The sequence below is a fragment of the Eptesicus fuscus genome, chromosome 16, assembly GCF_027574615.1.
Source record: "Eptesicus fuscus isolate TK198812 chromosome 16, DD_ASM_mEF_20220401, whole genome shotgun sequence".
NCBI lineage: Eukaryota > Metazoa > Chordata > Mammalia > Chiroptera > Vespertilionidae > Eptesicus > Eptesicus fuscus.
The window spans coordinates 13,887,360-13,911,471 of NC_072488.1; the positions used below are offsets into that span (position 1 = coordinate 13,887,360).

Below are 24,112 nucleotides of genomic sequence, written 5' to 3' on the forward strand. Positions count from 1 at the left end.
AATCTGACAAAAGATATGTTTATAGATTGGAAAGCTCAATATCCTTAAGATGTCAATTCTCCCCAAAATAATTTACAAATTCAATACAATCCTAATCAAAATCCCATCAGGCATTTTGTAGTAAGAATTTGAGAAGCCAATTCATAGGGAGGTGCAAAGGCACTAGAATAGTCAAACTACTTTCTTTAAAAGTTGTATCCTAGGCATTCCCCTTCAGAGTATTTATCCAATAGAAATAAAAGCATATGTCACACAATGACATATCTACACTAATAAAAGAGAAAATGCTAATTGACTGTACCTCCGCTACACCCACAGCCAATCAGGAGTGATATGCAAATTAAGCCAACAAAGATGGCAGGTAAATTTACGTATGCAGGAGGAGCGGGCTGCGCCTAACGCCATCTGCGGGGTCCAGGCTGCAATCGGGGTCGGGCAGGCTGGGCGGGCTGTGCCTGATGCCGCCCACGGGGTCCAGGCCACCATCGGAGACTGGGCAGGCTGGGCAGGCAGCGCCTGACGCCGCCAACAGGGGCCAGGCTGCCATCAGAGTCGGGCAGGCCTGGCGGGCTGTGCCTGACGCCGCCTACGGGGTCCAGGCCGCCATCGGGGACCAGGTAGGCCAGGCGGGCTGTGCCTGATGCCGCCTGCGGGGTCCAGGCTGCGATCAGAGACAGAGGAGGTGGGGTGGGCAGCATCTGATGCCGCCTGCAGGGTCCAGGTCACTATCAGGGACCCGGGCAGGGGGGGATGGCCAGTGTCTCTGGGATCACAGTCTGCCCCCGGGCCACCTATGGACACCGATGGAGCAGGCCGGGGTTGAACATTTTAATGAAAATGGGATGCCTGTGCCCCGGCCCACCAAGCCCCGGCCCTGGCAAGGAAAGGGCAGTGGGCAGTTAGCAGGCACCAGGGCTTGGAAGGGACTGGGAGCAACCTGCAGGCATGCTACCAGGAAGAGGTGCTGAACCATGATGATGCAGAGGGCTGGCTGATGGAGGCACGCAAAGGTGTAGATGAGGCGGCTCTCGCTAGAGCTGAGCTCAAAAAGCGCATCAACAGCCTGATGGGACTAAATCGCCTTTCTGAAGAAGGTGCATGAAGAGGAGATCGCCGAGCTGCAGGCGCAGATCCAGTACGCTCAGATCTCCGTGGAGATGGACATGTTCTCCAAGTCCGACCTCTCTGCTGCGCTCAAAGACATCCGCGCCCAGTATAAGAAGCTGGCTGCCAAGAACATGCAGAATGCAGAAGAATGGTACAAGAGCTGCTTCACCATGCTGACTGAGAGCACTGCCAAGAACACCTACGGGGTGCACACCGCCAAGGACGAGGTGTCTGAAAGCCGCCGCCTGCTCAAGGCCAAGACCCTGGAGATCAAAGCATGCCGGGGCATGAACGAAGCTCTGGGAAAGCAGCTGCGAGAGCTGAAGGATAAGCAGAACTCTGACGTTAGTGCTATGCAGGACACAATCAACAAATTAGAAAATGAGTTGAGAACTACAGAGTGAAATGGCATGATATTTAAAAGAATACCAGGACCTCCTCAATGTGAAAATGGCTTTGGACATTGACATTGCAGCTTACAAGAAACTCTTGGAAGGTGAGGAGACCCAGCTCAGTTTCACCAGCGTGGGAAGCATAGCCAGTGGCTACTCCCAGAGTTCCCAGATCTTTGGTCGATCTGCCTACGGTGGTTACAGACTAGCTCCTACTTGATGTCCGCTTGTTCCTTTCTTTCTTAATACACCAGCCACATCCAGGAGGAGCAGATCGAGGTGGAGGAGACCATCGAGGCTGCAAAAGCCGAGGAAGCTAAGGAGGAACCCCCCTCTGAAGGAGAATCTGAAGAGGAGGAGAAGGAGAAGGAAGTGGCTGACGAAGTGGAAGGAGAGGAAGAGGAAGAAGGTGCCAAGGAAGAATTTGAGGATGCAAAGTAGGAAGAAGAAGGAGGTGAAGGTGAAGGAGAAGATGCCCAAGAAGCTGAGGATGAGAAGAAAGATGAAGGTGCTGGAGAGGAGCAAGCAACCAAGAAGAAACATTGTGCCCCCCTCTCCTTAATTATTTCAGGAATAATCCTCCTGAAACCAGGTCAACCCCATCACCAACCAAGCAGTTGAGTTCCCGATACTAGATGAATTAAGAAGTCAATATATATAACATTCTGAGATGATTCAGGTTGGACATTAAATGTTGTGCTATGACTTTTCTCCTTATGCAGAGTATCTGTTTGCTTGCAGAGTGGCTTCCTGGCTTGCTGCCAGCCTGTGCATGGTCCATGCTTATGAGTTCAGGATCTATGACAATGTGAATAATTCAGATGTTTACAATAAAAACACACGAATACATGAATTCACTGATGTTGATGTTAAACTTCATGGAAAAAAATAGTCCTTTGAATCTTTGGTGGTTAGAAATTAAAGACCTCAAATCATGTGCAATAAACAGTAAATAAAGTTACACTGAATGACACAAAAAAAATACATTAGGGGCCAGGAAACATTCAAAGAACTGGGGAGCCATTCCCAAATCAGGAAGGGAAGTCACAGGGTGTATATTATTGCTATGAATACAGTATTTCCTACTATATACAACATATACAATGTAATGTATTAGATGACTTCCTATCACATGAAGTATGTATTCTCATAGAGTAATACTGGTACATATGTTATAGTTATGGCAGTATGTCATATCCTATCTATATTAATAAAAGGGTAATATGCTAATTAGACCATGAGACCTTCCAGACTTCCTTCCGGACAAAGCCATGGTGGCTGGGGCCAAGGCAGAGGCGGTTAGGAGTGATCAGGCCAGGAGAGGAGGGCAGTTGAAGGTGATCAGGCCAGGAGGGGAAGGCAGTTGGGGATGATCAGGCTGGCAGGGGAGGGGGGAGTTGGGGGCGAGCAGGCCGGCAGAGGAGACCAGTTGGGGGTGAGCAGCCCAGCAGGGGGGTGCAGTTGGGGGCAAGCAGTCCAGCAGGCAGAGTGGTTAGGAATAATCAAGCAGGCAGGCAGGTGAGCGGTTAGGAGCCAGCAGTCCCGACTGCGAGGGGGTTGTCCGACTGCCAGTTTAGGCCCCATCCCACAGGGGTCCCAGATTGGAGAGGATGCAGGCCGGGCTGAGGGACACCCCCCGCCTGTGCACGAATTTCGTGCACCGGACCACTAGTCCTATACAATAAAAGGCTAATATGCAAATAGACTGAACAGCAGAACAACCGAACAACCAGTCACTATGATGTGCGCTGACCACCAGGGGACGTGTGCAGAACATGGAGGGCATTGGCCGAAGCGGGATGGTGGAGCAGGTGAGTGGGGGCACCAGACCAAGGTGAGGCACCAGTCACTGTCATCGGGGTGAGCGTTTGATGGTTACTAAAAATTCTTTGCTCCCACATGCCACGGTCCTGCCTGGCGCTTGTACCTGCTGCCAGCGCTGGCCCTGCTTGCACCCGCTGCTGGTGCTGGAGCTGCCACTTGCACCCACTGCCAGCACCCACCCCACTTGCACCCGCCTCTCTAGCACCCGCAGCTGGCACCAGAGCCACCACTCGCACCCGCTGCTGGTGCCTGGTGCTGGTTCCGATCACTTGGCACCATCAGTGGGTGCGAGCAGCAGCTGCCAGCCCTGATCACCCCTGAGGGCTTCTCCACCTCCCCCTGCTCCTGAGGGGCGATCAGGGCAGCAGCCGCTGCTTGCACCCGCTGCTGGCACCGGCCCCAATCACTCCATGCTGTCAGCGGGTGCGAGCGGGGCCAGCGCCATCAGTGCATGGGAGCAATGGCGGAGAGAGCAGGGCTGCCAGCAGACAGGGGACCGGGGACCGCGACAGGGGGAGGGCCACGGCGGGAGAGCCGGGCGGGGGCGCAGAGGAGGGGCCAGGCAGGGGTGCCCCTGTGCCTACCGCAGCTGGGGAGGGGCCGGGTAGGGCCGCGGAGGAGCCGGGTGGGGACGGCCCTGTGCCTATCATAGCCTCAAGGCCCACAGTTCCTTTCAAGGTGCACAAATTCATGTACTGAGTCCCTAGTGTATAAATATTCATAGCCACTTTGTTTGTAATAGCCAAAACCAGGAAACTATCCAAAAGACTATCAACAGGTGAGTAGATAAAGAATCATGTGTATTTGTACAATGGAATACTACAAAACAATAAAAAATGAATGAACTAGTGATAGATGCAACAGGATGGATGAATCTCAAAATAATTATTCTGAGTGGGAGAAACCAGACCAAAAAAGAGTACATGTTATATTATTTCATTCATGTAAACTAGAAAAATGAAAGCTAATCTGTAATGACAGAAAGCAGATCAGTGGTTGTCTAGGGGGTAGGAGGATAAGGAGAGGAAGGAGGGAGAATTTCATGTAAAGGAGCGCAAGGAAACTGTTCAGGGTGTTGGACATGTTCATTATCTTAATTGTGGTGACACTTCACAAGTGTGTACATGTGCCAAAATTTACCAAATTTTACACTTTAATATATGCAGTTTATGTCAAGGAAATAAAAAGAAAGAAGGAAAAAAGAAAGAGCAAAAAAAAACCAAACCAAAACAAAACAAAACAAAAAAAAACAGGAGGAGAAAGGTAAAAAAGCAAGAGAAAGACCAGTAGGTTGAACTGAAGCTAGACATTAAAATATATTTACTGCTAAGATGTTTGGAAACCCACAACCTGAGTAGCTTATCCTGAGCCAAGAGGAGAAATTGGGACTCAGAAGAAACATTCAAATGAAGTATGGATTTGTATTCAGGAAACTGCATTTTAATCACAATCTTGCTTCTCAGAGGCTCTATGATTGGGAAAACTCTTGATTTTTCTAGGCTCATGTATCAAATTAAAAGAAGGACCAGGCCCAGCCTGTGTGGCTCAGTTAGTTTTATATTGTCCCATGCACCAGGATATAGTGGGTTTGATTCCCAGTTAGGGCACATGCCTGGATTGCAGGCTCAATCCCCAGTAGAGGGCATGCAGGAGGCAACAGATCAATGTTTCTCTCTCTCCTTCTCTTTCATCTCTCTGAAATCAATAAAAACATTTTTTTTTTTTTTCAAAAAGAAGGACCATGTATAGACTTTACGACACATGCCCAACTGTGAGATTTTCCAAGTGGCCAAAATCCTCATCCAAGACTGGAGACAAAAGTTGACAAGTTCTAGAAGGAGATTATAACTTCCATGAGAACCAGGAAAAGAACCTGGATTTAATGCTGGGCAGAGGAAAAACTAAACAAAGATTTATTTTTAAAAATAATATGTCTGCCATTAGACAAGCCTAAACTCTGAATCTATAGCCTGCAATTGCTGACCAGTCAAGCATAAGATATCTTCTAATAATCATCATGCTAAGCAGGAAGTAGTTATAGTTGTGAATTCACCCATTATTTATTAGGTACCTACTGTGTGCTTGGCTTTGCATGAGGTGCTAATGAGAGATGCTGTAGTGAATAAAACAATAAGACTCCTACCATCATGAGGCCTTGATAAAATGAAATAACCCAGGGTACAAAACTGAATAACGAATTAACTGACACAATATTTTTAATTTAGTTATAAAAGGTTTGCCGCTTGCGTCTATAGACGCTTATGGCATACAAATAGTCAATGCCTAGCTACAAGTAATGAAAAATGACAAATATAAAAAATAAATTGTAGGGAAACATTGAAGAATAGACTTCTTGGGGTGGCAGAATTATGAGTGCTTTTTTCTTTCTATGAATAACTGTTAGTGGTTTTGTATAATAAATAATGATAGAATTTGACTCCTATAATAATAGAACTTGATAAAGAAAGTGTATCAGTAAAGATATCCAGGTTATGTTGTAATAATAAACAAACAAAACACAAATTTCAGTAACTTAAAAACAATCCTATCTAATAAAAGAGTAATATGCAAATTGACTATACCTCCACTACACCCACAAGCCAAGCCCACCAGCCAATCATGAGTGAGTATGCAAATTAACTCAACCAAGATGGCTGCGGCCATGGAGCTTCAGCAAGCAGGAGGCTTGGGTTTCCCCGGCAATGGAGGAAGCCAAGCTTCCCTGCTGCCCTGGCCAGCCCAGGCCTACACTCAAGGCTACAAAGTTTCAATTATAGAAGATAAATAAACCCCAGATACCAGGGCCTCTGCTTGGGTTGCCGGGGGGGGCGTGGCCGGCCTGCAAACCATTACAGGCCCCTCACCCAGGCTGTCCCACGGCCTAAGGGAGCCCCCACCCTGATCCAGGACACCCTTTAGGGCAAGCCAGCTGGCCCCCACCCATGCATCATGCCTCTATCCTATCTAATAAAAGAGTAATATGCAAATTGACCATCACTCCAACACACAAGATAGCTGCCCCATGTGGTCAAAGATGGCTGCCCCCATGTGGACACAAGATGGCCGTGACAAGATGGCCTGCAAGGGAGGGCACTTGGGGTGATCAAGCCTGCAGGGAAGGGCAGTTGGGGGGAACCCAGGCCTTCAGGGGAGAGCAGTTAGGGGCAATCAGGCTGGCAGGGGAGCAGTTAGGCATCAATCAGGCTGGCAGGGGAGTGGTTAGGGGTGATCAGGCTGGCAGGTAGAAGTGGTTAAGGGCAATCAGGAAGGCAAGCAGGCAAGCAGTTGGGAGCCAGCAGTCCTGGATTGTGAGAGTGATGTCCGACTGCCCGTTTAGGCCCGATCCATATAGGATCGGGTCCGACTGCCCGTTTAGGCCCGATCCATATAGGATCGGGCCTAAACGGGCAGTCGGACATCCCTTGAGGGGTCCCAGATTGGAGAGGGTGCAGGCTGGGCTGAGGGACACACCCCCCATGCACGAATTTCGTACACCGGGCCTCTAGTCCTAATATATAAAAACCCTGGGTCGTAACGACCAGTAACGACCGAGGTTCAACCAAACAGAAGTCAGTCCTGCAGGCTTCCACCCCAGCACTGACTGCTGAGTGGGCTGCGAATCAGGGCCAGAGAGAGGCCTGAAGAGAGAAGCAGGGACTGTTCACTGCTTCTGTGGCAGCTGTTGATCAGCACTTGCCTCTCTTTCTCTCCCAGTCTGGCCAGCAGCCACACCACCATTTCTCTCCAGGCCTCCACTGGGGCTGCTGATCAGCCCTGCCTTTCTGATCAGGCCCCTTTGATAGGCCCAGAGACAATGACTGGCATAGGAATTGACCAATCAGAACCAAATGTGGGTGCTGTGAAGAACCAATGGCTGCCTAGAAGGCGGAGCTTTTGACACTGACTGGCATAGAAACCGACCAATCAGAACCAAATTGGCCAGCAGAGGAGGGCAGTTGGGGGCAACCAGGCCAGGAGGGGAGGGCAGTTGGGGGTGAGATCAGGCCGACAGGGGAGGGCAAGTGGGGGCAACCAGGCCAGCAGGGGAGGGCAATTAAGGGCGATCAGGCAGACAAGCAGAGGCAGTTAGAGGCAACCAGGCTGACAGGGGAGGGTGGTTAGGGGCGATCAGGCAGGCAGGCAGGTGAGAAGTTAGGAGCCAGCGGTCCAGGATTGCGAGAGGAATGTCCCCAATTGGAGAGGGTGCAGGCTGGGCTGAGGGAATTCCCCCTCCATGCATGAATTTCATGCACTGGGCCTCTAGTGAAATATATTCTTCTGATAGTCCATGTCCATTTCAAGTGAGCAGAGGACTTATAACCATCATCATTTAGGAACCCAGGCTGATGGATCAGCCACTATTGTGAACTCAGAGGGTCTGGCACCAATTAAAAACTCCAGCCTGGAAATGGCACATGTTATTTCCATTCACAACTTTGGCTGTAAATATTCATATGGTCCTAACATTTCATGAAGGAATCCACAAGGTAGACAGAAATATTTAGCAACAGCTTTACTGATTCCCAAAGGAGAAAACATGCAAGTGTTGCATTTTAGATAACTTAAACCAGGAGGGTTCTAGAAGACTGGAGTTACCCAGAAGAAAATGACCTTAATTCCCCCGGGATCTACAGCCAACACCAGATACCACAGCCTCTCAATCAGTGCATATGTCATCATGAAAACAATGAAAGAGCTCAGTCCATTTTAATCCTCCCCATGTGTGATATGAGGCCACACAGCCACAGAAAAAACCCTCCTCAAACACCAGAGAGTGACAGCTCTCTCCTGGAAACTATAACAATTTCACATTTACTGAAAAGAGAAGAAATGAGAGAGATCAAAGCAAATATTAAGCCACTATGTGTTTCACAGCAATGCCTGGGTTTGCCAAAGCAGGTACATTAGAGAAAAAAAGAGCATCAGCTATTACTGTACCTAGCACCTGTTGATCTTATCACCTGCTGCTATCATAATATTTTTCTCTCTTTTCAAATATCCTTTTTGGCTGAGGAAGATTGAAGTAAAATTTTGGGGTGATTTGATTATCAATATAGTCTTCTTGAAAAGCCTTCTAAAGAGTTCCAAATCAACACATAATATCCATTCCATTTAGTTCTTTCTGACTTTTGGCCAATACAGGTTAGTGCGCTGGCCTGTGACTTTTATTGGCATCAAGGAGAAGGTTTTGGTATCTTAGAGCCTAGTCATGTCTATATGATGAATCATATCAACTATAGGCAAGTCAATCTCTGAGCAATGGATTACATCTAATTGACCTGCTCCAGTTGTCTTAATGATCAAAATAACAGACAGTTCCCACTAGCCAGTCCGATCAGATCCATCATTTCACATATGTGTTGTCCTGCCTAGTCTTCTAATCCTGCCTTCCTTTCTTATCCAGACCCAGAGCTGACTGCACTCCCTTGATGGAGCCCTACCTAGTTCTACCTAGTTCAGGCACCAGTCTTGGTTCTGCTTAGGAGGAATTAAGATCAGAAGGCTCAGCAGCAGTTGTCTTGCATACTAAACATCCTCTTACTTTGAATCCTGTTTCAATAACTGCTATTTTTAAGGGCTGGAATTAGCCTTGTTTTTACAGCACTCTCTCTCCAGACATTGCCCTTTCTCTGAAGTTTCTTCTCCACAGACTGGCTTCCCTGGGCCGCAATTCGTTGTCAGCCTAGGTGCATATATACTAATTCCTAGTCCTCTTTCTCATGGATGTGAATTAAAGATGCCCATCTTTCCTTTCTGCCTTCTTCTAATTGGGTCCACAGCCAAGTGGGAGCATCACGGGACACAGGGCATGGCCATGGCTGATTAGACCAGAGTCGAACACTTAACTCTAGAGAGACCAATCCCTACACTAGGTTGAGCCCATCAGCCTCCCTCTCCAAAATTTGAACTAGGAATCAAAGAGACTGTGTGGGCAGATATCTGAGTTATATTAATAGCGAGGTACCAGAATGCCCTCTTCCCTGAGGACTGATGGTTTCCATCAGATCTTTGACCTTACATATGAATACCTCACATTGGGGATAAACTTGGCTCCTGGCAAATCAAACTAAGACAAGCTGAGAACCTGCCTTTTCCCTCTCACTGGTCCTTTATGGCAATGACTCCCTACATAAGTCCTACCTAGACACTGTTCTCTAATCTCAGGAGTATCTGACCCCAGCACTGCTCACCGTGCTATCAAGGGCTGGTTTGGTTTGTCCCAAAAGACAAACCAAGTTTGAGAGTCCTCTGCTTTCACTTCTGTGTTGACTGTGAACTGAGAACCCAAGTGGATTGGCCAGCACTGGAGAAAACTATGTCCATAAGGACCATTTCTTCAAAGCCATAAATCTGGCTATGTAGTCTGATATGATCTCTGTGTATAGAAGGTTTCCACATAGGAGGCAATTTGGATGCTGCAATATTCATATTTTGCAGATATTTCAAGAATTTATGAGAAATAAAGTTACATCATGCTGATTCAAAGCATTCAGCATGCAAGGTTATAACATCTGTGACCAGCATATGACAGCAGTCTATAAACAGGGAGGGTTACCTAGTTCCCAAAAGAAAGAGCTTCATCTTTATATCTTTCCCATTTCTAACTCCCATTGCTCGCCTAATGGCTCCTGATGGCTAATAGCCTCAGTACAGCCCAGAAAGTCAGGTAGCTCTCTACAAAACAGACAGACCCTCAAGCCCACCACCAGTCAAGGATGTCTGGCCATAGGACATATCCAAGCTCTGGAGCCTTGCTCATTGCTTTGAACAGCAAGAATCCACCAGTAGTAACTCATCTCAAAGATGGCCCCATCTCCTTGTATGTACACCCTGGTGCTTTGCCCTTCCACATATACCAGTGTCACCAGTAGTATATGTGGAAATGATAATGTATGACCTCTAAGTGTGGTCATACAAGACATGTGGCTTTCTAGGATAATGTGCTCTAGGGGAAGCAAACTGCCATGTTATAAAGATATTCAATAAGCCCTCTGCAGAGGTCCATGTGGCAAGGAATAAAGGGTTCCTGCCAATAACCAGTCCCAACTTGCCAGGCAGGTAAGCAAGTCATCTTGGAAGTGGATCTTCCAGCCCCAGTCAAGCCTTCAGATGTCTGTAACCTCAGCTGATATCTTCACAGTAACCTCACAAGGGACACTGAGCCAGAATCACCTAACTAAGTCAAATTATTGACTCATAACATCTATGGGATGATAATGTTTATTGTTATTTTAGGTTGCTAAGTTTGGGGTTAATTTATTGTGTAGTAACAGATAATGAATACACCACCATCCCCTTTCAATTGACAAGTTTCCTCGATCTCCCCTTTACCTGCATCCTTATCCAAGCTATGCCATAGCAGGCCAATCCACCACAGCAGGTGCTGCCTGTGCCCAAACATTCCCAAGGTAGTGTCCATCACTAGAGGCCACACGCAGCCCTCAGTCTCAGCAGCCAGGGGCAGGATACCTCTCAAAACACTTCACTGTTCTCCAGCACCTGCAACAGAAGCTACACATCCCTCACAGCCCTGGGAATGAATCCTTCCCATCTTGTTTCTTTTATAGCTTTTTTCTTCCTGATTACAAAAGTGATACATATTAATTCTAGGAAACTTGGAATATTCAGAAATATATTTAAATGGAAGTTTAAATATCCCATAATCTCACTATCCAAAAATAATAACTCAAAATTCTGGTATATTTCCTTCCAGTATTGTTTTAAATTAGTACAATTTGGTTCATGCAAAGTTATATCCTGCTATATTTTTTAACTTAACATTAGATTGTGAGCATTTTCCCATCTCACATTCTGGAGATTTATGATTTCTAATGACTGCACAGAATTACAATGTATACATGTACCATGATTTGTTTAACCAGTCTCTATTTTTGGATATGTGGGTTGCTTCTAAGTCTTTGCTGCTATAAATAATTCTGTGACAAATATTCATGTACATCGATCTTAGTCCATGACTCTGATTAATTCTATAGCTCATAAATCTGCTTGCATTTCTTTAGATCATTACGTTTCTTTGTAAAAAATGTAACCACTAACACATGCATAGAATTGAAAAGTTCCAAAAGGTTAAGCAGTGAAAATGTATCTTTCTCCCACTTGGGTTCCCTGGTCCTTCCTGTTTCTTTCTCCAGAGGCAATAATTGTTACCCATTCTGGGGTATTCACACAGAACTCTTGTATGCACATACAACCACCTATGAGTAGATCAGCGGGACCCTGGGGATCCTCAAGACCCTTTCAGGGAGTGCATAAGGTCAAAACTATTCTTATAATAACACTAAGGACATTATTCATTTCCTACAATTTTATTCTCTAACAAGTGTGCAATGGCATTTTCCAAAGGCTGTAGGACTTGTATTGATATCATCACTTTGATGCTAATGAAATGTGTGGTTGTATATCCTTGAGGTTTCTAGAGTTTTCTAAGCCACTCCTTGATTGGGGTCCTTGATAATTTTTAAGAATGTAAAGGCCTCCTGAGACCAAAATGCTTGTTGGTTCAGACCTTAAAGTGTGCACATGTACACACACACACACACACACACACACACACACACACACACACGGTAGATTGATAGCATGCCATACTGTAGCTTTTTTACTTATGTAGTATATCTTTGATATCATTTCATCTCAACATCTATAAAACAGCATTAGTTTTTTTAAGTAAGTATTTTATTCTATTTTATTATTTTTCCATATGTATTCAACCAACTCCTATTGATAAAATTTAGAATTTTTTTTCAAATCTTTGCATTCATTATTACTATTATATAACAACTAGAGGCCTGGTGCATGAAATTCGTGCACGATGGGGGGGTGTCCCTAAGACCAGCCTGCACCCTCTCCAATCTGGGACCCCTCGAGGGATATCCGACTGCCCATTTCGGGATCGGGCCTAAATGGGCAGTCAGACATCCCTCTCACAATCCAGGACTGCTGGCTCCCAACTGCTCGCCTGCCTGCCTTCCTGATTGCCCCTAACAGCTTCTGCCTGCCAGCCTGATCACCCCCAAACCACTCTCCTGCCAGCCTGATTGATGCCTAACTGCTCCCCTGCCAGCCTGTTTGCCCCTAACTACCCTCCCCTGCAGGCCTGGGTCCCCCCCAACTGCCCTTCCCTGCAGGCCCGGTTGCCCCCAACTTCCCTCCTCTGCCAGCCTGGTCACCCCTAACTGCCCTCCCCTGCAGGCTTGATCACCCTCAACTGCCCTCCCTTGCAGGTCTAGTCCCTCCCAACTGCCCTCCCCTGCTGGCCTGATCACCCACAACTGCCCTCCCTTGCAGGCCTGGTCCCTCCAACTGGCCGCCCCTGCTGGCCATCTTGTGGTGGCCATCTTGTGTCCACATGGGGGCAGCCATCTTTGACCACATGGGGCAGCCATCTTGTGTGTTGGAGTGATGGTCAATTTGCATATTACTCTTTTATTAGATAGGATATTGTGTAGAATAACCTTGTATCTCTTCATTTTGTTCAAATACAAGTAGTCTCCCCTTATCCTTGAGGAATATGTTGTAAGACTCAAAGTGAATGCCTAAAACTGCAGATAGTACTGAACTCTCTATCAATTGTTTTTTCCTATACATACATACCTATGACAAATTTTAATTTATAAATCAGGTGGTAAGAGATTAACAACAATAACTAATAATAAAATAGAACAATTATAACAGTTTACCATAATAAAAGTTGTGTGAATGTGGATTCTCTCTCTCTTTCTTTCCCTCCCTCCTTCCTTCCCTCCCTCTCTCTTTATCGGGTGGGGAAAGTATACAAAGGGATGATTTAAAACTTATAAACTGTTTATTTCTGGAATTTTCCATTTAATATTTTCAGACTGCAGTTGACCATGGGTAACTGAAACTGTGGAAAGTGAAACTGCAGATAAGAGAGGACTACTGTACATCCCTATCGTGAATTCATAGTGATGGAATTGCTGGCTCAGAGGGTATACACATTAAAAATAGGTACTGCCAAATTGCCTTCCATAGAGAATATATCAATTTTTATACCCAAAATAATTGAGAGTGACTGCTTCCTCACAGGATGCTATCAAACTTTTGGTCATTAATATCTGATAGTTAAAAATATGGTATCCCATTGTATTTTTTTTTAAATATGTTTTTATTGATTTTTAGAGAGAGAGGAAGGGAGAGGGATCGAGAGATAGAACCATCAATGAGAGAGAAACATCATTGATCGGCTGCATACTGCATGGAGCCCCCCAGTAAGGGGGATGGAGCCCAACCCAGGCATGTGCCCTGACTGGGAATCAAACTGGTGACCTCTTGGTTCTTGGGTGGACCCTCAATGGGAACCACACCCACTGTGCTCCCATTGTACTTTTATATTCCATTTCTCCCATTAACAGTAGATCAAGTATATTTTCCTATTTTGAAAAGTCTTTTGTATCTTTTCTGGAAAGTCTCTGGTTATGTGCTTACCCATGTGTCTTTTGATTTGTAAGTTCTTTCTTATTTATTAGTCAGATTTCTTTACTATTAAAGAAATTAGCACAAAAAAAAAATAAATAAATAAATAAATAAATAAATAAATAAATAAATAAAAAGAAATAAAAAAAAAAGAAATTAGCACATTTCTGTTTTTGCCTTTTGATTGTTTTATCTTACCATGCAAAATAACTTTTGCAGCTATCAAATTAATAATCTATTTTAATTATTTTGGGTCATAAGCACCTTTCATATACACACAAAATGTTTTAAAATTTATCCTATATTTTCCTCTAGTATTTTTGAGTTTTTAGGTTTTAATATTTTTAATGTATTTGGATTTTGGGGGGTAAAGAATTAGATTAGAATTCAACTTTTTTTTTAATTTTTCTTCCTATGTGGGACTCACTGAATAAACTCAATATTTATTTCATTCAAATATATTTTCCTCGCTGATAAGAAATGCCACCTTAATTGTAAAATATTTTTTGCCTATATTTGGATCTCTTCCTGATTCCCCCATTCTACTCATGGATCTATCTGTCTACCCTCCCCAGGAGTATAATAGATAGAAAACTTTCTCCTCTTTCCAATTATCCTCCCTTTACAGAATTTACCTATACTCACTCCTTTATTTTACCATATGAATTTTAAAACTGACTCAACTAAGTTTTTAAAAATCCTATTACTTTATTTATTGAGATCATTTAAAATTAACAAATTAGCATAGTGAGATCAGCATCTTGATAATGTTGAGTCTTTTTATTCAAGAACGTAAGTCTTACTTTTTACCATAATCTTAGAAACATTTAACAATTTCCTCATATAATTCTTGCATATTCCTTATAATGTTTATTCCTATTGTCCCCTTTCCTATTGTAAATTAGATTTTTTTCATATGTAGTTTCCAACTGGTTATTGGCAATATATATGGACATGCTATTAATTTTTTTCTATTCATTTTGTGTCCAGCCTTCTTAACCAGATATACTTATTGCTTACAACAGTTTTGCAGTTGATTCTCTTGGATTTTCCAAGTATACAACTTTCTCACCTGCAAACAATGATAATTTTGCTTCATTCTCTCTGATTTTATACCACCTTTCCTTCTCTCATGAAGTTTTATTGGTTAGCTCCTCCAAAAACAAAAGTAAATCATAGTGAGTGTAGTATAGAGCTTTGTGCTGTTCCTGACCTTATGGGAATGAGTCTAATATCTCACCATTAAGCCTGATGCTGGGATTTGCCTTGAAAAATACATCTTTTTTATTGAATTACAACTCTTACATTTCCAAACTCAATGTTCCCATAAAAATTTCAGATCCCCCAATCAATCATTGGGGCCCCCATCCTATACCTGCCAGACAATGTGTGTGCACATTGCAAATTGGAGGAATGAGTTTGCTATCTAGCTTAAGGTGGTAATCTCTGGCCTGAAGACCAAGATAAGATATTTTTAAACATTTTCCTCTTAAAGGGATTACTGAAAAGGAGGCATTACATAAAATCCAGGTTAGGGTGCTGACTAAGAAATTATTTGGGGTCTAACTAGTTTTCAAGGAGCATTTAAGGAAAGGAAACTGTGCCTGTAAAATCTTCAAACCCAAACCTTCACACACCATGGATCTATCTGAGCTCTCTCTCTCTCTCTCCCCCCTGTGCCCTCTAAGTCCTTGCTGTCTCTGACTCACAAAGCATACCTCAGCCCTGGACTCAGGGTCATTTCAGACACACATTCTATCCTGGCCCCAAACTACCTAATGCCTCCCCTGTGTAGGCTGTAAAACCAAACTTCACAGCAGTGTTCCCAAATGAACATAAGAGTAGCCTGGGATGCTTACTTAAAATCCTAGAATCCTGGGTTGTAGAGGCCTGTGAACCAACATGTGAGGAGACACACTGCCTTATAGTTCCATCACTGTTACAACAGCTGATGAAATTCCCCCAGGGCCTAGAAAGTCCAACCCTTCCTCCTCAACTCTTCCAGAGCCAGTTTAAATCAACACGCTGTCACTAGAATTATTTAAGTGCGCTCTGATCACCCTAGAAGGAACAAATACCGTTTCTAAACTATTTTGACCCAGAGTCTCCAAGGGTTCCCATGAATTTATGGGAAGGTGGAGACACATGCAAAGCATCCCTGGGTAGAGTCCAATGGACATTCTGAAGGAAGCAGGCAAGACATGTCCATTAATTAAATGAGGTAACTTGGAACCTTCTTTACAGAAATCAGCCTTAATTGGGATGGGCCATGAGAGTCTATGACAAGGAGATCTTTCCAGCCATAGAAAGTATATGCTCAAGGCTGGCTCTGTAAGTCCATATCCACAAAACAAGCCTGTCTCAAATTCCACAGTGTCTGAGAACCCCACGCCGCTCCTGCCTCAGATACTAAGGCTAATAGGAGTCAAGACAGCATCTGCTGAGACTGGTTTGGCTCAATGGATAGAGTGTCGGCCTGCGGACTCAAGGGTCCGAGGTTCGATTCCAGTCAAGGGCATGTGCCTTGGTTGCGGGCACATCCCCAGTAGGAGGTGTGCAGGAGGCAGCTGATCGATGTTTCTCTCTCATCGATGTTTCTAACTCTCTATCCCTCTCTCTTCCTCTCTGTAAAAAATCAATAAAATATATTAAAAAAAAAAAAAAAAAGACAGCATCTGATTCGCCCCCTGGCTGCCCCATTGCTGATCTGCTGGGTCTCATTTTTGTGAGAGAAAGCTGGCTACCCTGTACCCACCTCGGCCCTCTTCCTGCTTCCTCCTTTCCCCACAGCCTGCTAATGCAGAATGGGTTTCATCTGCAACCTGCCTGAGTTAAGGCCACATATAAGGACAAGCATCCCTGGAGACAAACAGCCATATTTACAAACTGTCTACTGCTCACATGCACCGAGTCAAGGCCACTTTGGGACGTGGCTTTCCAACACTGAGGAGACCCACAGGCAGCTCCTGTGGTTAGGGTCAGGGGTGGTGAGAAGCTGAACTGCTTTTAAATTGGTATTTAAGCAAAAGAGTAAAGGAGCTGAGCCCATTCAGGAACACTCACTCAGAAGCCTTCCTGCTGATATGCCCCCTGAGGCCTTGCAGGACTCTGCTAATGAGTGCCCCCATCCCCCCAACCCCCCCCCCACCACCACCACCAATAGTTACTGGCCTGCAAATCACACCACATCAAGGCAAGTTTGCAGGGAGAGGAATGTGTGCCTGGCCATCAAGGGAGCCCATCTGGTGAGTTTAGCTTCTGTCTCCAGCAGCAGGACATAATGAAGGAGGCTCCTCTGAGGAAAGAAAATCATTTTTCCAGCCAATCTCTCTGCCTTTTTTTACAGCAGTGATTTTCAAAGCCTGGTGAATGCAAGAGGACTCCCTTCTGGCAGGGAATGATGAGCTGTTCTGTAGCCTTGAATCATGACATGGCACTATGGGCTACTTAGTAACAACTTAAATTGAGTTATCGAGGTTATTAAATGTTGGCATTCATAAACTAAAAATAGCTCATCATTAGAGCCTGCAGAGGAGTTTAATTCAGTGTCCACTAAAAAGTAAGGCCGGCTTGGAAAGCCTGGCCACGTTTCCCAGTTCCTGCTTATTGTGTGTGCAACTCCTTATAGGTAGTTGTACGCCAACCATTTTAAGGAAGTTGACTTTCCTACCAGCAGGTCTTCCGTGTTACTGAGTTTCACTCATAATGCCAATAATTACCATATGGTTTCTTACTAGTAACAAGATTACCACAACTATTACCACAACTGGTGAGGTTTTCAAGAGCTGCTGCTTTTGATAATTTAAAATATAAATAGTTATTAATTTAGCTTCATTATTACCAATTTAGAATATTATCAATTATTTGGTTAACTCTATGGTGTGTAGTGATATATAGTTGCATTAACAACATTTCAGGGCTATAATTTTTCCAATAATTAAAGTCTAATAGTAATCATCTCTATCCCAGTGCTAATTTGCTTTTATGTGGACACTTAATTTGTAATGTGCTGCCTGTGAATTTGTGCCATTGGAATAACTTGAACCTTCTGTCAAACAAAAATGTAATGAAATCACTGGGTTGTTTTAAGATCACAGAGCACTGTTTTAGCATATATGGACTTGTATAGGCTCACTTTCTTCTTTTACAATGTGAATAATATGCAATATCTATTTCTTGCTACCAACAAGTTTATCACAATTTGTTGATTTTTTTTCTCCAATTCTTTTTTATGCTCACCAACTCCAATCACCAACTGAAAGAGGGAATGGGTGAGTCATGGAGTCCTCCGCCTCATGCAAGTGGACTAATGGTCAAAAACATTTATGACTATAGGGTTGGGAGAGGCACTGCAAAGGAGGCACTTGGCTGAGGGTTCAGGTCTCACACCACTTCATTAAAGCCCAGAAGTTTGCTTCAATCTGAGCACACAATGAGTTTCTACAAAAAAATGTCTGAAATCTCTGCACTACATTTTTCTATTTATTAAAATGTCATAGTCATGTAAAACAACACTAAGAAAATCCAAAAAGAAAACACTACCTTATTAATTGTGGTAATTGCTTTCTTTAAAAAAGAAAAGAGCCCTGACCGGTTTGGCTCAGTGGATAGAGCGTTGGACTGCGGACTGAAAGGTCCCAGGTTAGATTCCGGTTAAGGGCATTCGATTCCAGATGCAGGCACATCCCCAGTAGGAGATGTGCAGAAGGCAGCTGATCAATGTTTCTCTCTCATCGATGTTTCTAACTCTCTATCCTTCTCCCTTCCTCTCTGTAAAAAAATAAATAAAATATTTTTTTAAAAAAAAGAAAAGAAACACATGAATAGTCAAAGCAAAGAAAAAAACAAAGCTAGGTATAGAAGAAGGTTTAATTCAGCTCAATTTAACTTAGCAAAGCACCCAGTTGGATGTTGGGAGTGGATGAAGTGCTAAAGATGCTGTAGATGAATGAGATAAGATCCTAGACTTTTTGGTCCATGGGAACAATGAGAGATGTCAAAAATTGACTATAATACAGAAAAGAGATGCAAAGGGCTTTGAGGGGAGCAGGGGCTGTCCAAAGGAGAGCAGATCACTTTGATTGTGAGGGACTAGGGAGGAAGCTTCTCCCCCAACCTTGGTTGGCATGACTTATTCTATCATTCAGAGAAATTACCACTGACAAGGCACTGGGTAAGGCCAAGGAAAATATACCAAGAGCCAGGGATTCCCTTGTTCATTGTGACACGAAGAAAGGTGACTTAAGACAAGGATTCTTAAATTACCTGTGTTGGGGGGGGTCTTCTTAAAAAGCAGATTCTGATTTAGCAGGTCTAGGTTGGCCTGAGATCCTGCATTTCTAATAAGCCCCAAGGTAATGGCAATGCTGCCAGTCAGAACTCTGAGTAACATGGATCTAATAAACCCATGCTACGTTTGGGTGTTAGTAATGCATAATAAGGTGTTAGTTCTGTGACAAATACTGCTGCTTACCTATCTAGTACTCATTTTCCTTTCATTTGACAAGAGTCCCAGTTTTGTTCACTGTCCACTATAGTGAGAGTGGGGGTGACATAATTCTGACAAAAGTGTAGGCAGAACTTTCTGAAAAAGACATCCCTTTCTGTTTAAAATGGTAAAGCCTCTGGTGACGAAGATTTTGGCCTTTGTCTTGAATTTCGGTGTTTTCTCCTTTTTCCTACCTAAAATATGGATTTAGTGCCTGGAGGGGCAGCAGGTCTTGCTATCATGGCACTGAAAACACAGTGGAGCTGGAAGACAAAGCCTGGGGTCCTTCATGCCTCGTGGATTGTGCCTACTTGCTGTTACCTGGTATCTAGGTTTGGGTTTCCCAGAGGCTTCCCTGAGATAAGAATTCAATGGTAGGTTTTCTGGGAAGGAAACACAAGTAGGGGATAAGAAGTAACACAGGGAAGGGAAGAAAGCCAAGAATGATGTGTCATCAAGCCATTTACCACAGTGGGAAGCTGGAGCTTACTCCCACTAGGGAAGTCTGGGAGACTATGTAGAACACATACCAGAATTATCCCACCAAGAGGGACCCAGGAAATCCCATCCATCCTTTGGAGAGGGCTGCTTCCATAGCATATTAACTACCCAGCACACGGGCTCACCCTGCACATAGATAGGTCAAACACGCTCCTGCAGCTTTTAAGAGCCCTAGGGCCAATGTGGGGATGTTTCCAGTAGCAGTAAGAATCTTGTATACAGTCAGGGTGGGGTACTAATAACATCTGCTGTTGCCCCGGCTAGAATTGTGTTTCAGTTCTAGCTGAAAACCACTTTAGGAGTATTCTTATTTTAAAAGAGGTTTTCACCTTGTTACATAAACATTAGAGGGCAACATTTAACACTAAGCTCTAGGGTTAAATTGTCAAAATCCAAGACAATATATTTAGAGGCAGGAAATTTCTAGCGAACACTAAAATACAGGCAGTCCTCAGGTTACGTCGGACTCGACATACATTGTTTTGTGGTTACATCGCCATCTCCCATTTATTTATTTTAAAAAAAAGTTCCATCATTTCAACGTATGTACATATGTGCTTTATGTTTTTTATTATTCATTTACCACAAGTAAAAGTCAGGAATTGTTATCTTTTAATTTTTTTTTTTACTGTTTCACTTCATTACTGCTGTGTATGTGTTCCATGTGAGTGACGTAGGTGCTTATGTAGGTGGCTTCTGACTTACGGCGAAAATCGCATTACGTTGCCACAGATCTCCAACGTAACCTGAGGACCAACTGTATACTGAATCAGCAACCATCTACTCTGCCAGTGGGAGTGGCCAGTAGGCCTCTCCACAATGTGGGGATTTTGATATTACACCCAGAGCTTATAAATATGTTATTCACAAAGAATATTTTCCCACTTAGTTTAGATTTTATTTTTTTTAGTTCTTGGGCAAATCAAGGAGACTTTCAATGAGTTCAGGAAAAAGGATTCTCCAGGTAGAAAAAGCTCCCATCCTTCTAAATGATTAACAACCTTAGGAATAACCATAAGAAGACAACATAAGAAGACAACATAAGAAGAAAGTTAGAAGGCACAAAGTACCAAGCTGAGACAAGGTAGAGATGTAAAGAAAGATTAAAATATGCACACCTGAAACCTATAATGTTATAAACCAACTAGGGGCCCAATGCACGAAGATTCATGCAAGAATAGGCCTTCCTTCCCCTGGCTGCCGGCACCGCCTTTGCTCTGGCCAGGGACACCTTTCCACCTTCGTTCCAGCCAGAGCTGCCTTCCGCCTCTCGCCTTGTCAATTTGCATATTCCCTCCTTATTGGCTGTGGGCACCGCCATCTTTGTCTCAGAGTTATGGTCAATTTGCATATTCCATCTTTATTAGATAGGATGTTACCCCCAATAAAAATAAATTACAAAAAAGAAAAAATGGAAGATTAAAATAATGAGTTCATAAAGTTCTTGAATAGAGAAACGGGAGGTGAGTACACTGAGATCATCTTTTATTCTTGTCTAAGCCCTTTGGATGACCTTGGGGTAATGAAAGCACAGTGGAGAGAGGAAGGGCTCCACTCCACTCCACTGCCCATTGCCCCATTCCACACAGTGTCTGGGTTAAGGGTTGCAGCTCATGTAATACAAACTGGAGATTAAGCAAGATGCCTATAATTTCAAAGGTCAATAATTTCAAAGACAAACCCAGCAGAATAGGCAGCCATTAATGAGGGGCAGAGATTAGCAGTAGTTTCAATGATACAGCAAACCCCCCTCAGCTAACTGAAGGAATGAACTTTGGATAGGCAGGATCAGAGTCCCACCAGGGCTATGGAGGAAGGGGAACCAATTTCTTTTTAAAGAATTTTGAGAACATTCACAGTCTCAAATATTTCCAAACCAGGTTCCAACATAGCCAAATGGCATGCAATTAAGCAAATGTTTTTTTGCAATATAAGAGTAAATACTTTGTTTTCTTGGTGTTGTACAAATTGCAATGATGATATTGTCCTTCTTGAATCCCCAATGCAATTTCCCTGAAGTGCTCTTCATCAGTTCTTTCTTACATGTTTTGTTAGTCTATTATTTACCTTTTTGAGTCTCAATTTCATTATCTATAACATGAGATACATCCACCCTTCCCATGTCTTGCCAAAGTCAAAACAGAAAAGGTATCATAGATGAGAAATGGCTTATATTGGAAATAAATTTAAGATACTTTAAAAAAATTTTTTTTCTTTATTGATTAAGGTATTACATATGTGTCCTTACCCCACAAAGCCCCTTCACCACCCCCACTCATGCCCTTACCCCCCTGGTGTCTGTGTACATTGGTTAGGCTTATATGCATGCATAAAAGTCCTTTGGTTGACCTCTCTCGCTTCCCCCACCCCCACCTCCCCTACCTTCCCTCTGAGGTTTGACGGTCTGATTATTAATATCACCACTGTCTCCTAAGCAGGACTGAGTTGTGGTTTATACAGTATCATTTATTCATTAGTGTGACCTTCGATAATACAATGTGGCTCTGGGGATTAAATGAGATGGTACATACACTGATTTAGCACAGGTCCTAGCACATAATATATATGCTCTGTATGTGCTAGCTATTGTTATCATGAGAAGCACTATTCACATCATTATCATCACTACCCTGATCATCATCACCACCATTCTAACCACCATCATCATCACTATCATCAAGCGTTGTACATTTTAAATTATAAATGTCCCAAATTCATGAACATTCTCTTCACTTGATTCATGGGCATTTGGCTATTTGTGTTTCCTTTTTGAGCCAATCTCTGAACCACCGAGCAAGATTAGAAAAATGAGCAGTAAGGTTCTCTCTGATACCCTGGGAAGTTTTTTCCTCCAAAAGATAAGTAATAAATAAATGTGAGATTACTTTGAAAACCCAATAATGTACCATCCATATTGGTTTTGACACAGGTGGTGTCACCACCAAGGCTGAGCTTTTTCAACCAAACAGTGATAGAGCAGATTTTCACTAGCCCTGGAGCTAATCAATGGTATTTTATCCACCTATAGACAAATCAGGTGCATCCTACCATCTCCCTTCCAAAGACTCAAAACATCATAGAATGTGAATGTTGGAAAGCTTTTAGTGACCAACGCTTTCACTTAACACATAGGGAAACTGGAGCACAGAAAAATAAAGGCTTTGCACAAGAATACCCAGCTAACTAGAGATGGGAATAGGACCAGAACCCAAGTCTGCTTAACTCTCAACCCTACACAGGGCCACCTTTTCTTGGAATCAGATGGCACTGTCAAATCCTTGGCAGGAGTGGTGGTAGAAGAGCAGTTCATACAGGTAGGAGAAGCCAAGAGCAACTGGAAATTAGCAGGCTGGAATGAAGATGAAACAAGCCCCAGGACCAGATAAAGGTAGAATTAGAGCAGGCATGTCCAAGGGGTATGCAGAGCAGATAGAGCCCAACCCAACTGGCAGTGACATCTAGCAAAGCTGCTGGAGGCAATTACCTGGGATCCAAACTCATGGTGCTCACTGCATTACTGGTTCTACACCTCTAAGAAGTCTAGCCCTGACCTGGAATGACCAGGGCTGAGGCCTGGAGTATCATTCTAAAACATAAAGGATTGGCCTTGATTTCTGATTTTATTTTGATGATGCTTGTTCCAACCTCAGCATTCTTAAGGGCTTCGTGTGATAAAAGCTTAGGTCCAGGTTGAAAACCACAGGCTGGGAGTGAGGACTCCCCAATTCTTGAGAATAAAAGCCTGAAAAATGGAGCAGGGATTTCCCCCCAAGCTCTGACACTGACAGCATTCACCAGTGACTAATGATTAGGAGAAATAGAATACATCCTTCATAAAAATAATTTTTCATCTGTTTGTCCAATGACTTGTGTGTGCCTTAAAAAATAAATCTTAAAAATCAAACCCTTTATTCTGAGACAAATATCCAGATTGTGTGGAAGACCCACTTTCCTATATATTGGTATCCATCGAAAAGAATAATAGCTTACCTTTGAAAGGACAAAGAGGTCATTTCAGTAAAAAACAAAGTGTGTGCAATGGCAAAGAGTCAAGAAACAGCATTCCCTGACCAGAGAACAGAAGGATGGCAGGGGTACCTGTCAGAGGGCAGCTGCAGAAAGGGCTGAAAAGCAGGCAAGGGATACGTCTTGAAGGACTTTATGGGGTAGATGGGGTCCTTTGGACTTTATCACAATAAACCCTCACAATGACTCTCTGAAGTACAGTCAATCCTCATTATTCACAGATTTCATATTTGCAAACTCTCCTATTCACTAAAAGCTATTTGTAACCCCAAAATCAATTCTTGCAGCACTTTCACTGTCATTCACTGGCATGCACAGC

General features: G+C 43.6%; 1 pseudogene; it reads left to right on the forward strand.

The window, feature by feature from the left end:
* Window positions 1–458: 458 nt before the first annotated feature.
* Window positions 459–23,153, forward strand: LOC129151911 (neurofilament light polypeptide-like; annotated as a pseudogene).
* The last annotated feature ends 959 nt before the right edge of the window (window positions 23,154–24,112 follow it).